Genomic DNA, 15,188 nt, shown 5'->3' with positions numbered 1-15,188 from the left:
AGGCTCCATGCATAGCGCTAAGGAACATGTCCATTGGGGATGTGTGTCCTAAGGAATCCGAAGAGCCTCCACATGCACAAGATCAACCATCCTCCTCCACGCTAGCATCTCCACCAACTCAAAATGAGAATGAAGCTCAAGTTGATGAAGTAGAAGATCAAGCAAATGAGCCACCTCAAGATGACGGCAATGATCAAGGGGGAGATGCAAATGATCAAGACAAGGAGGATGAAGAGCAAAGACCGCCACACCCAAGAGTCCACCAAGCAATCCAACGAGATCACCCCGTCGACACCATCCTCGGCGACATTCATAAGGGGGTAACTACTAGATCTCGTATTGCACACTTTTGTGAACATTACTCGTTTGTTTCCTCCATTGAGCCACACAGGGTAGAGGAAGCACTACAAGATTCGGATTGGGTGGTGGCAATGCAAGAGGAGCTCAACAACTTCACTAGAAATGAGGTATGTCATTTAGTTCCACGTCCTAACCAAAATGTTGTAGGAACCAAATGGGTCTTCCGCAACAAGCAAGATGAGCATGGTGTGGTGACAAGGAACAAAGCTCGACTTGTGGCCAAGGGATACTCCCAAGTCGAAGGTTTGGATTTCGGTGAAACCTATGCACCCGTAGCTAGGCTTGAGTCAATTCGCATATTATTGGCCTATGCTACTTACCATGGCTTTAAGCTTTATCAAATGGACGTGAAAAGTGCCTTCCTCAATGGACCAATCAAAGAAGAGGTCTATGTTGAGCAACCTCCCGGCTTTGAAGATAGTAAGTACCCTAACTATGTCTATAGGCTCTCTAAGGCGCTTTATGGGCTCAAGCAAGCCCCAAGAGCATGGTATGAATGCCTTAGAGATTTCCTTATTGCAAATGGCTTCAAAGTCGGAAAAGCCGATCCTACACTCTTTACTAAAACTCTTGAAAATGACTTGTTTGTATGCCAAATCTATGTCGATGATATTATATTTGGGTCTACTAACGAGTCTACTTGTGAGGAATTTAGTAGGATCATGACACAGAAATTCGAGATGTCTATGATGGGGGAGTTGAAGTATTTCTTAGGATTTCAAGTGAAGCAACTCCAAGAAGGCACCTTCATTAGCCAAACGAAGTACACTCAAGACATTCTTGCTAAGTTTGGGATGAAGGATGCCAAACCCATCAAGACACCCATGGGAACTAATGGGCATCTCGACCTCGACACGGGAGGTAAGTCCGTGGATCAAAAGGTATACCGGTCGATGATTGGTTCACTGCTTTACTTATGTGCATCTCGACCGGACATTATGCTTTCCGTTTGCATGTGTGCAAGATTCCAATCCGACCCTAAGGAATCCCACCTTACGGCCGTAAAACGAATCTTGAGATATTTGGCTTACTCACCTAAGTTTGGGCTTTGGTACCCTCGGGGATCCACATTTGATTTGATTGGTTATTCGGATGCCGATTGGGCAGGGTGTAAGATTAATAGAAAGAGCACATCGGGGACTTGCCAGTTCTTGGGAAGATCCTTGGTGTCTTGGGCTTCAAAGAAGCAAAATTCGGTCGCTCTTTCCACCGCCGAAGCCGAGTACATTGCCGCAGGCCATTGTTGCGCGCAATTGCTTTGGATGAGGCAAACCCTGCGGGACTATGGTTACAAATTAACCAAAGTCCCTTTGCTATGTGATAATGAGAGTGCAATCAAAATGGCCGACAATCCCGTCGAGCATAGCCGCACTAAGCACATAGCCATTCGGTATCATTTTCTTAGGGATCACCAACAAAAGGGAGATATCAAGATTTCTTACATTAATACTAAAGATCAATTAGCCGATATCTTTACCAAGCCCCTTGATGAACAATCTTTTACCAAACTTAGGCATGAGCTCAATATTCTTGATTCGCGCAATTTCTTTTGCTAGATTGCACATGTCGCTCATTTATATACCTTTGATCATATCTCTATCATATGCTATGACTAATGTGTTTTTCAAGTCTATTTCAAACCAAGTCATAGGTGTATTGAAAGGAAATTGGAGTCTTCGGCGAAGACAAAGGCTTCCACTCCGTAACTCATCCTTCGCCATCGCTCCAAGAAAAGGACCTTATCTTTGGGGAGAGAGTAAAAGCCCAAAGTAAAAGGACCGGACTTCGTCTTTGGTAGAATCTTAACTCATTTACTCATGACCAAAGAGGAAGATAGTACTTCGACGGGCTCTAATGATTCCGTTTTTGGCGATTCATGCCAAAGGGGGAGAAAGTATGAGCCCAAAGCAAAAGGACCGCACCACCACCAATTTCAAAAACTTAGTGTTTTCCAAGAAATATTTATCAGTTGGTATCCTATTGTGTTCAAAAGGGGGAGAAAGTAGTATTTCAAAAATGATATATCAAAACCCTCTTGAACACTAAGAGGAGGATCTCCTTTAGGGGGAGTTTTTGTTTAGTCAAAGGAAAAGCATTTGAAACAGGGGGAGAAAATTTCAAAATTTGAAAAAGCTTTGCAAAATCCTATTCATTTACCTTTGACCATTTGCAAAAGAACTTTGAAAAAGATTTACAAAAGAGTTTGCAAAACATGTGGTGCAATCGTGGTCCAAAATGTTATCTAAGAAAGAAACAATCCATGCATATCTTGTAAGTATTTATATTGGCTCAATTCCAAGCAACCTTTACACTCATATTATGCAAACTAGTTCAATTACGCACTTCTATATTTGCTTTGGTTTGTGTTGGCATCAATCACCAAAAAGGGGGAGATTGAAAGGGAATTAGGCTTACACCTAGTCCCTTATTAATTTTGGTGGTTGAATTGCCCAACACAAATAATTGGACTAACTAGTTTGCCCAAGTGTATAGATTATACAGGTGTAAAAGGTTCACACTCAGCCAATAAAAAGACCAAGTTTTGGATTCAACGAAGGAGCAAAGGGGCAACCGAAGGCACCCCTGGTCTGGCGCACCGGACTGTCCGGTGTGCCACCGGACATGTCCGGTGCACCAGGGGGACTCAGACTCAAACTCGCCACCTTCGGGAATTCCCTGAGGCGACTCGGCTATAATTCACCGGACTGTCCGGTGTGCACCGGACAGTGTCCGGTGCGCCAAGGGAGGTCGGCCTCAGGAACTCGCCAGCTTCGGGAAAAGCCAACGGCTCGTCCACTATAATTCACCGGACTGTCCGGTGTGCACCGGACTGTCCGGTGCGACTCCGGAGCAACGGTCATCTCCGCGCCAACGGCTCTCTGCCGCGCATTTAATGCGCGCTCTGCGCGCGCAGGAGTCAGAGTCGCCCATGCTGGCACACCGGACAGCAAACAGTACCTGTCCGGTGTGCACCGGACACCCAGGCGGGCCCACAAGTCAGAAGCTCCAACGGTCAGAATCCAACGGCAGTGATGACGTGGCAGGGGGCACCGGACTGTCCGGTGTGCACCGGACTGTCCGGTGCGCCATCGAACAGACAGCCTCCCAACGGCCACATTTGGTGGTTGGGGCTATAAATACCCCAACCACCCCACCATTCATTGCATCCAAGTTTTCCACTTCCCAACTACTACAAGAGCTCTAGCATTCAATTCTAGACACACCAAAGAGATCAAATCCTCTCCAATTCCACACAAAGCCCTAGCGACTAGTGAGAGTGATTTGCCGTGTTCATTTGAGCTCTTGCGCTTGGATTGCTTCTTTTCTTTCTCACTTGTTCTTGTGATCAAAACTCCATTGTAATCAAGGCAAGAGGCACCAATTGTGTGGTGGCCCTTGCGGGGAAGTTTTGTTCCCGGATTTGATTTGAGAAGAGAAGCTCACTCGGTCCTAGGGACCGTTTGAGAGAGGGAAGGGTTGAAAGAAACCCGGCCTTTGTGGCCTCCTCAACGGGGAGTAGGTTTGCAAGAACCGAATCTCGGTAAAACAAATCCACGTGTCACACTCTTCATTTGCTTGCGATTTGTTTTGTTCCCTCTCTCGCGGACTCGTTTATATTTCTAACGCTAACCCGGCTTGTAGTTGTGTTTATATTTGTAAATTTCAGTTTCGCCCTATTCACCCCCCCTCTAGGCAACTTTCAATTAGTGAAGGCCAAGCTTTTGAAGCAATGGAACATCCTAAAGGGCCGATCAACCAGAGATATGGACCCGGCTGAAAGACGTACCCATGGCAGTGTCGTAAAGATGGTCGAAAAAGAACTTGGTCTGCTAGATGACGAAGAAGAGGAACCGGAAGCGGAACGTGAAGAGGAGGAAGATGAGGATGAGATCGAGAAGTCCGATTAGAGTTATGTAATTTTATTTTAATTATCATGTCATTTTATTTTAATTATTATGTACTTTGTAATTTTTAATTCAATAAAAAATATTATGTTGTGTGTTTTCTGAGCGTTGAAATAAATCCACGTGAATTACTTAATTCTGAAATAGAAAAGCTGACGTGGCTATAGCCTGAGGCTGTAGCCTGCTGCAGCCTGTGCACTGGAGCAGCAGGGGCGAGAGTGGAGGCAAGAGCTGACGTTAGGCCTGGGCAAAAAGAACCGGAACCGAGGAACCGAACCGAAATAACCGAGAACCGGAACCGAACTAACCGAACCGAAGGAACCGTTATGAAATTCGGTTCTGGTTTTTTGAGAACCGAAATAAATGAGATATTTTCGGTTCTGCACTCCAAAGAACCGAAAGAACCGAAAAACCCAAAAGTATTAGATTCAATTTGTTACATGTGTTTGTAATTTCGGATGTTGTGTTATCGACTTATGTTGAACCTCTAATCATCCATGTATTATCTATGAAATTATAGTCATTATGCACTTGTCGTTTTTTGTGGGGAGATGTTGCTGAAATTTCTTACAAAAGTTGTCGTTATTCATAATTTTAGAGTGGCTGTTACAGTTCGGTTAGAACCGAGGAACCGAACCGAAGAACCGAGAACCGAACTAGTCGGTTCTGATTTCTTTATCTTGCTATTTCGGTTCTAGTTTTTGAAGAACCGAATTTCTACAAGAACCGAGGAACCGAACCGAACCGAACCGAAGAACCGAATGCCCAGGCCTAGCTGACGTGGCAGGGGCGAGAGGGAGGCTGTGCACTGGACTCAGCCTAAATCTTACTATGCAGCCACGTCAGCAAGATTCCCTCCCATATATTTACTCGTCCCGCAACCGTTCCTCCTAAACTTTATCCTACATATCCCTCTACTCATTAAATATACATTTCCCTATAACTAACATAACCAACTTCATTTTTTATTTATATTATTTTCTGTTAACACGTTAGGCTTAAACCGCTCGTACTATTTTATAAAAAATTATATTTAATTATTTCTCATAAATTACGCATAATATAGAATAAATCAATTAATTTATCATTTTATTGCAAAATGCATACATCATTTGATTTAACATTTAATTGGTAAATGCAAACATTACTTAACAATTGTGGTATGGCATATTTTTTCATATATATTGGCACGTAATATAATGAACGACACTTACGTTGCAACCAAAACCGTCGAGTCGTACGGACCAAGCCACAAGTGCCTTACAATGAAAGGCATCGTTGGCTTTCAAAGGAAGCCACAGTTGGCTTTCAATGCAAGCCCCCAGCTTCCCCCTGAAGCCGGTTTGGTCTCCCCTATATATATGCAATCAATCTCTACCAAAATGTACGCCCATTGTTGTCAGTTCATCAAGTTAGCCATAGTTCGGTATGTCTCACAGTCATACGGAAGATGATTCTGCTTCGAGTGATTCTAGTGATAGTGAGGACGAAACTCTTTTGCTTGTCAACCTACTCACCCTCAACATTGCGGCTTGAAGCGTCCCCAATCCTCTGGGACTCAAATGTGATACAATTACTAGTCCCAGGAGGCTAGTAAACACATTTATACATCAGATGATTACAGATCTGCTTAAACGAGACAAACCTATAAAGGTGGCGAACAACTTTAAGAGTTGGTCCACAACTTGGGACATATCATCAGAGTGGGGCTGAAGCAGCCCGATATACGCAGCGAAGCAAATCAGCGGTCCAACAGCCACAGGCAAGGTTGGGAACAGTCGTAACTCTTACCCGATCTCCTTTTTCTGAAAAACAACAAATAAGCAAGGGTGAGTACAAACGTACTCAGCAGCCCACCTTCACCCGCGGAATGGGGAAATCAGATATAATGCATGGAATATGTGGAGCTCAGAATATTTTGCAGAAACAGCAATATTTTATGCAGGGTTGTTTTGAAAAGCATTTTGTACTTTCGCAAAGCGCATCCTCTCCAAAAGGAGCAGGAAGTTTTTTAGTATTATAACAAAATCCCCTGGACTAAACCATCCAGGTATCTCAGCAGTTTCCCACTGGTTTTCATTTTCAACAACAGCCACTGGACTTCCCGCCCACCATAGCTCACGGCTCAACCGCCGAACCTTTTAAAAACCACTTTTCTCAAATGCACTCTTTTTTTGAAAACAAAACATTAATTGCCATACCATACCAGACTCGTCCATTCTTGTGGACACAGACTATTCGAATAGGTTTTCAAACTCTGCGCAGAGGTGTACACTTTACCCACTAGTCCGGCTCTGCGATCTCATGATCAATGAGATCCAAATCCAAATCTCTTTCTTTCCTCGCACGTCCTAACCTTAACGGTTATACCGGAAGGAGTCAGGCCACCGCCATGTCCAAACCGGACAAAACATTCCCCCTCCTTATCCTCCCGGTGCTCCCCAGCCTTCATAACCCTGGGGTTGGACCGTACGAGTTCAGATTGAGTGACTGTCCACACAGTCTCGAGTGGTTGTACTTATCACGAGTACAGGTAGTGAAGGATGACAAATCGGTCCTTATGTGAGGGGACAATCCTTCTGCTCACACCTAAACCAGCTGAGCCATCACCTTAGGCCCTCCCCTAAACCAGGGAGTCCCTGATCATCCCTACTCAAAGGTGATAAGGGTGAAAACCCTTCATCAAACACATTTTGAAAAGCATTTTCTTTTGAAAATTCACACCTTTCCTCAAATCATTTGGAACATATATATCAGGGATTGATTGCGGCAAGCGGTTGGGTGGCCATAATAACTTGTCTCAAAATCATATCATGCATAAAATATAGGGGTGTAATCGGATCGAATACGGACGGATATCAATGAAATCATATTTGTTTTCATATTTTTAGTCGGATTCGAATTCGAATACGGATAGCTTCGAATACGAATACAAATACGGATGTTCTCGAATATAAATACGGATAGTCGTGGATCGAATACGGAGCTAATCAGACACGGATAGCGTCGGTAACGAATATTTTTGTCGGATATCGTGTAAGACACCATTCCACACATATTATAGTTGTAATCATTTAGCCCCTCCTTTAGTCCAAACATTTTTTAGGATTATATGTGCACATATGCTACACCTCCATAAAAATCCATGAATTTCTAAGGCTATTTTGAATTTCTAAGGCTATTTTGAGTATTATTAATTTTTTTATGTAGAAAATCATTAAAATTCAATTAAATTCATAAAATATTGATAACTATGATATGTGGTTTCACGTGTTATTATGATATGTGGTTTCACTTTTTATTATGGTGGTTTCACATGTAATCATTACGGGTTTCACAAATAAGTGGAAATGAAATGAAATAATTGATGACATCTTGTGATTTTTATGGTTCAAACATTTTTGAGGATGCTATATGGACATATGTTACTCACACACCAAATTTCGTGAATTTCTAAGACTATTTGTATATTATTATTTTCTTTTTGCAGAAAATCATCAAAATGCATTTAAATCCATAAAATATTATAGTATCGACCAAAAATTGCAAATATGTACTACTTATTAAGAAGGTAAGAGTAGTCTGCCTCCCCTACGTTCTGCCGTTCTGCCATCTCTCGATCTCCACCGTCCATCCCACATCCCTGTTTGCGTGCGTCGCCTCCCGTCCGCCCCTTCCCGTAGCAGTTCTCCTCCGCACGGACGAGCTCCCACCACACCTACGCCGCTCTCAGTCGCCTCTCCCACCGCGACATCGCCCACAATCTGCGCCTCTCCCACCGCCCCCATTCCATCCATGGCGGTTGCACCTAATCCACAGTGCCGACCGCTCCACCACCGCAAGCGCCAGTTTCGCCGCCACCGTCGACTCCGGTTAGTCCTCATCTGCGCGTGGATGGCGCCTGCGCCTCTCTCCTCCAAGTGTGCCGTCCACACCAAGCTCCCCTGCCTCGCCGCGCCCTGGCCCGCCGCGCGATCTCCAGCCCCGCCGCGCCCGCCAAGTCTCCAAGATCGAGCAGATCCGCCATCCCGCACCCTCGCCCCCATCACGCGCTCACCTTGGCCCCGCATCCCTGCACCGTTATACCCTCGGCCTCGCCCTCGCCTCATCCTCCCCTGCCCCCGCACCGCATCCAACGCGCAGATCCAGCGCCGTCACCGCGATGCCTGCCCATGCCACCGCGTGCGCCGAGTCGAAGAATCGGCGAGGAACGGTCGCAGGAACTGCTCCACGATGGAGGACGAGAAGCCGAGCTGCGCCAGATGCTCCCCCGTGGTCGTCTCTGGCGCCCCTGTGAAGCTCGGGTCCGCGACCACCACCCCTGCTCCCCTTCCATCCCATGCCACTCCCTTTGACGACGATGCGCTCGCCTCCTCTTCCGAATCACAAGTTCTTCGACAAGTCGTGGCGTAAGCTCCATGACGCCATCCGCGAGATCTACAACCACAACTGCACCGGCCTCTCCTTCGAGGAGCTCTACAGGTTAACATTGCATGCTTGCCCCTGGTCCCTTGGCATTTTTGGTTGCCGCCATGTTCCATCAGATTCTGTTCCAGGCACTTAGGTCGCGCTATATGATCACAGATGATTCAGATAGATAGCGGTCATGAATGGATTGATTGCTGTGCTGATTGGTGATCTGTAATTTTTCATGTTTTAATTTATAACCAATCCCCGTGTGGGCTTGTCAACTTCTATGCATGTGAATAGATTAGTGTAGTAGGGCTTGTCCTGTTACCATAATTTGTCAACATGATATTAGGATATTTTATTATTGGTAGTTGCTCGAAGCCTTTAGTTTAGGCCATTTGCGGCGTCATTTTCTCGGTCTCGTCATTAAATGCTTAAACGTTGGAGATCTTCTTTCGATTCCATGTTATGCGTACACCAGAGCTGAACTGACGAGAACTGCCATCTAGACCTGCATAAACATTATATATTATCTAGAGAACTCCCTTAATAATCTTGTGCTCGTGTTCCTGTACTTCATAATATGTCTTGGCATCGATATTCCCTGCATAGTTGGCACTTAGCAGTCCAAGTAAATGGGTTGTACCATTCCCTCGTATAATGATACGAGGAGATTCGACAATGGTGCTCCACCACTCTCCCTACATAGTTGGCCCCTGCATTTCCTACCCCACCTACTACCACTCCTTCAAATTTGGCTCCATCGTTTATCTTAATTGCTGCTTCTGGTGGTTGGTTGCGAGCAGGGAGGGCTGGGAGAGCACGACGCCACCACCATAACTTCCTGGTAAGCAATGCCACCACCACGACCACTTTTTTGTTCTTTGTGTCATCTCATTCTCATGACTGAGTTGAATAGAATCGTGAGATGTGTGGTAGTACATTTGGTTAAAGTCTGTATTTGTTAGGTGACTATCTATTTGTTCCTTCGAAATGTCAGGGTGGCATTCAAAGAGTTCATATTATAAAAGGATGTGTAGATGGATCACTTCTATTAGAACTGTTTACAGGAGATGGAGAAGGAACAATGATCGCTAGGTATTTTGAAGCTCTTGTGTTTATAAACATTTTGCTCAAATTTGTTGTTTTAGTGCTCGCCACGGACACCGTGCACTACAATCCCTTCGACCTGTCGTCCTGGGTCGAGAGCATGCTGTCCGAGCTCAACGCGCCCCCGTCGCCGCTCCCGCCCGTGACGCCGGCCTCAAGGCTTGCGTCCACAATGATCGCTAGGTATTTTGAATATGCAGGTTTAGGAAAATATACAATTTCTTATTTGATGAAGACTTTCTTGCTGAAAAAGAAGTGAGCTTAGTGTTCATATTCAAATGCATTGATTAGAAGATGTTTCTATTCGACGAAAATAATTCTATCCACATTTTTTGTAGAGACTCCAAAAATGATTAAGAAATCTAAGGACCTAGATGCCATTGGAGAAATGAAGAGTCGTGTCACGTGGATTGTACGTATACTTAACATGTTGGTTGTTACCATGAAAATTATCTTTTTTCATAAAAGGTTGATGCTTATCTTGTAATAATCGGTGAGCTAAACTTCCTGAATTTTAATTTACTGATAGCATATTTGGTTAACTTTTTGTCCACTGGATATAAGATAGTTGATTGAAGTATGTTGACTATGTTCACTTCAACAGTTCAGTCCCAGTAGGCAAAAAGGCAATGTTGGCCATACTGCATCGCTAGAAACTAGAAAGAGTATCCATCATCGGTGAAACTCTTGGATATCTATGTTTATCTGCTAAAAGTATATTGTGGATATAATTATTTGTTATTGCATCACAAACTAGAGAACAACTGTGATTTTTGATTTGAATGGAGTTAAAGATAATTTTAGCTGTTACGCGTTGCCAGAAACAAGCTGACATCTATGAGAGAACTTTTAAAAGCTGACTTTGTATGCTTTTGGGAGCAATATGATTGATTGGTTTAGTTGATTCCTGGAATGTAACTACCTACAGGATAAGCAGTTGACGTCTCATCCTCCAAAGAACATTGAATCGAAAATCTTGCGTGAGCATATCAAGAAAGAGAGGGAGGCAGCAAAGGCTGGAAAACGATCATACTATCTGAAGAAATGTGAGTTCCTCAATCCCAATACCTCCTTCCTCTCCTCACTGTCTGTCTATCTTCTAATCAAATTGTTACTATCTGTTCCTCAACCTGATGGTTGATTTTTTGTTCACCAGCTGAACTTTGTGAAAGGAAGCTGGTGAACAAGTACAACGAGCTCAAGGTAAAGTCTACAAGGTTTAAGGGGATGCTTGTAAATATTGATACAAACAATGGTGATCCTCAAGTTGGTATGTGTCACTACTATATATAACTCCTTTGTTTTTGAATAAGCGTATGGCCTAATATTATTATATGTGTTACACCGGAAGCAGACATTTATTTATTTATTTTTATATATATATAAAGAAATAAAATGAGGCATGCATAGTAACTTACCTTACTGTTATGGACAAGTTAGGACACATATCAATTTATGATAGACATTGCAAAAGCTACTTTGGTTATGTCAATGTAGCTAAGAATGTGAACGACATGAATCAGCTATTCAGCTATCTCCCTTTTTACTAAAATCTACAGTTTGCCTATCAAATTCCTGTTTCCCTCATAAGTTGTTGTTGTGTTTTTGTTTAACAGGGTGGACTTGTATAGTTGCATCTGGTGGTTTCAACTTTGATGCCAAGTTGTCAGTCCCATTGTCATATGATTCTTGTTCTGTGAAAAAATGGAATTCAACCAACATAGGATTCTTTTGTGGTAATAGGCAGAGGGAAAGTACTAACGTTGAGGACATGTTTGTTGCTCATATCTCTGAAATTGACACCCTAGCCCATGGCCTTCACAACGTTGCCAAGCTGATTGAGGTAACTAAAAAAGCATTAAGATCCACTGAACTTTTCCCATGCAGAGGTTTTTAAACTGGAAGTTATTCTGTGGTAGTAGGTGGGTATCTGTTGTTCTGTGATGTTTGGAATAGTTCCCTAGATGATCTCTTCTGCAAGCGGTACCAGAGCGTCTGGTAGTGAGATTGGTGCCTTGATTGAGGTACGTCACTTTCAAGTGGAGTTTGGTTTGTTTTTCGTGAAGAATTGAATTCGAATTTGTGTAGATTGTAACATTGCTCTATGGCTCTAAACATGCTAGGAAAGGAGACTTGATATGCTAGAAAAGAAGGCTCTAGAGTGCAGTGAGCCCACTGTTCCATCCAGCAAGCAGGTAAATGTGTTGATAGTCTAGGCGTCCTCTCTACATGTGTGATGATGGTTGCCGATTGGGTATATATTTCATGATGTGTTTTCCTGATGCAGAACTGCCAGAGATTCTATTTCAGTCCGCTCTATAGATGGTGCCATGTCCATAGCTCTAGACACAGTGGAAAGAGAAGATGCCAAGGATGGAATAGTGGGCTCACAACAGTGTATCCACGGATGGTGAGTTTCATCCATTATATATCCACGTGCTAAAATGACTGACTTTTGTTTTACTAATTTACTATACTTTCATCTTGAAGACATATTTAGGATTTGTGTTCTATACACCACAACATATGGTTCAATTTGTTTCTCTATACGTGAATGGTTTGCAAAAATATTGATAGTTGGATATTGCTTTAAAGTTTAAATGCTTCACTGTAGGTTGAAGTTATTTTTAGAAGGCATCAAACATGTCCTTTTATTTTAGGTTTCATCCATTATGTTACCTTAGCTTTGTTTGTAGTTTCATAAATATTCAATTTTCTTCTATTCGTTGAATGATTTTATGCCAATATTTCCCTTGTTCTTATTTTAGCTCCTAATATCAAATACTACGTAGTTTGCAGATTACTCCTACATGTAATATGTCTTTGATGTCAACCAAGAATGGATAGTGGGGCCAATAATTCCATCAGCCATCAAGTCCTCGTGCTTTCCAGTGCTATATCCATACTCAAGCTGCTACTGGTAGAGCCTCTGCTTGCAAATATATCTATTCTAATCTTATATACACGTAAGCTACAACCATCGACGAGAAGGTATGCCATGTTGACAGCACTGCAGTTCACGCAAGCAACTTCTTTGAAACCAGTTTAGACAGATAGCTCAGAGCCTTCCTTGAAAACTCAGCGACAACCTACACAAGGTAATATGATTTGTAATTAGTTGACCAACACACATTTTCAAGAGATTCTATGATGGAATCAACTTTTGATGCCAGCCTCAAAAAAGTAGAGCCATCATCAATATCAATCCCCTCTTCAGCAACTCCCTACAATGAAGCAAGTCAGACCCTAAGATGGTAATCCCCTCTTCCTCCACCTCCTCACCGTTGTAGTTCTCGTCTTTTTTTTCTTGTCTGGTGATGTGATATTGACACTGCTCTTCCTAAACTGAATGAGCGAATAGGATGCACAACAAGGATGGTAAGAGTCTACAACATCTTCCTCATTGAAAATTTTCTGTTTTTTGTAACATGTTCTGTTAGTATGTTAACGAACCGGGTAAGATTCTTAGTGCTTTGTTATTATGTTATTTACTTTGCATTTATTTTATAATATAAATTACTCCTTTGTTTCAGATTATAAGATGGTTTGGCTTTTCTAATACATTGTTCTTATTACTTATTGTGCAACTAAGAGTATATCATTCTAGAAAAAGACGAAACATGCAACATTGATAAATTAGACAATGTGTTTATATGTGATTAATTGCATCCACTGTTTATTCTCTTTCCACTATAGTTTGCATTTAACCTGGAGGCAACTTCTGACTCTGCTTTTCGGACTAATGTTGTTAACATGCATTTATTGGTTGGATGAGAGATCTACGTGGCATAGTGATGGCAACCAACAGGTGTGTTATATCTTATCATGTTCATTATGAGGGTACAACGGCTCTTGTTATTTTAATGTTGTGATCCAACCGCAAGACATAGGCCTTTTATTTGTCTGGTGTATCCATCTCGCATGTCACTTCTGTTGAGAGCCATCTCACTCTACACCGATAAACCAGAGGTTGACATCTGTCCCCAATTTGTTCTCTAGAACAATTTTATGCCCCAGCACCTATTGTATTTTTTATCTTCATGATTTTATTATGTATAGACCATTGTTTTTAGAAACAACTTTATATCTATGTGCTCCTATTGCATGTTATTGCTCAAATATGCTGCCTAAATCTAACTTAACTACTCATAACCTGAGGTTTCTTAATTTGTCTCTAATCACCCTAAATATCATGAACATGTATGAATTTGTTTTGAACAAAGCTCAGAGACTGACATTTGATTCATCATCACCAAATGGGATCCTTATGTTCCGAGAGGTTAGCAAGATAATCGTGGCTTATGGATCACGAATTATATTGCTTCCTAATGGCACATACATTTATGGAAGTAAATTCAAAGGCATATCTTGATTCCATTGTGTATTTGATGCTTGATACATGTGCCTTTGTTATGTGTGTAGCTGTTTGAATTTCTGATGGTGAAATTTGCTTACAATTTCTTTCTTTCTTTGTCAATAAAGCCTTCCCTATGAGTTTAATAGGTCAGTACATTCTACGCTTGTGTTTCAATAAACTTTTTGTGGTCCGATAATAAGTACATACATCAGGATACTTTAGGGCTTCGGTTGACGATTTGGTGAATTCACTGTAGATCTAAGTAGTCCATCTATACAAAGTCCCGGCACCACCGACATTTATGAGATAGGTATTTGGCGTGGATCAGGTTACCCTAATGGCGCTAGCCCCAACGACGACAACAACGATTTGGCCGCTGTGTTCGGCTGCATTACCATTTGAAACATCTTCATTTAAGGGTGTTGCCCAAAGATTATGTTGGCCAGTTCCTCAAGGATTTGCCTAGGCTCCTAGACATGGAACGCTGCTTGCGTGTCTTTTCTCAATATTTTGGTTGATGTAAACTATTCCTTATGTTTAGCGTCAGAATATTGTCTTGCTTTTCTACTTTGGGATCATTAAAATATTTTGGCTCTTTGTCTAACCTGAATGACTCAAGCACTCATGCTTCATTTTTCAACAGTGATGAAAATGAGAGAAGTTCATCAGATGTTCTTTTATGAAGATGCATAAAAAAGACTGCTTCAATAGTTTTCTGCTGTGTTTGGGATGCTACCAGATGTTCCATGCATGGTCTTCTATTAATACATTGATATGCATAGAGGGATTTAAAGTTTATGGTTTGCTCTCACCAGGTATAATAACATCTTTCTTCAGTATGTTCTATCTAGAAATTAACTATGAGTTGCAGTCTACCAAAAAAGGTAATCACAATGTTGTTTCCCCTTTTGTATTTAAGTGTAAATAAGTACATAAATATATAAGTGAGCTGCTACTGTTGCCTATTTGGTTTGCTAATATATATCTATCTACTTATTTCACAAATAGTGTGTAACATACTACCTGCTACAGTGCTAATACTAACA

This window comes from Zea mays, chromosome 2 (assembly GCF_902167145.1).
Source record: "Zea mays cultivar B73 chromosome 2, Zm-B73-REFERENCE-NAM-5.0, whole genome shotgun sequence".
In the NCBI taxonomy this organism is placed as follows: domain Eukaryota; kingdom Viridiplantae; phylum Streptophyta; class Magnoliopsida; order Poales; family Poaceae; genus Zea; species Zea mays.
Note: the sequence above shows the minus strand (reverse complement) of the source record.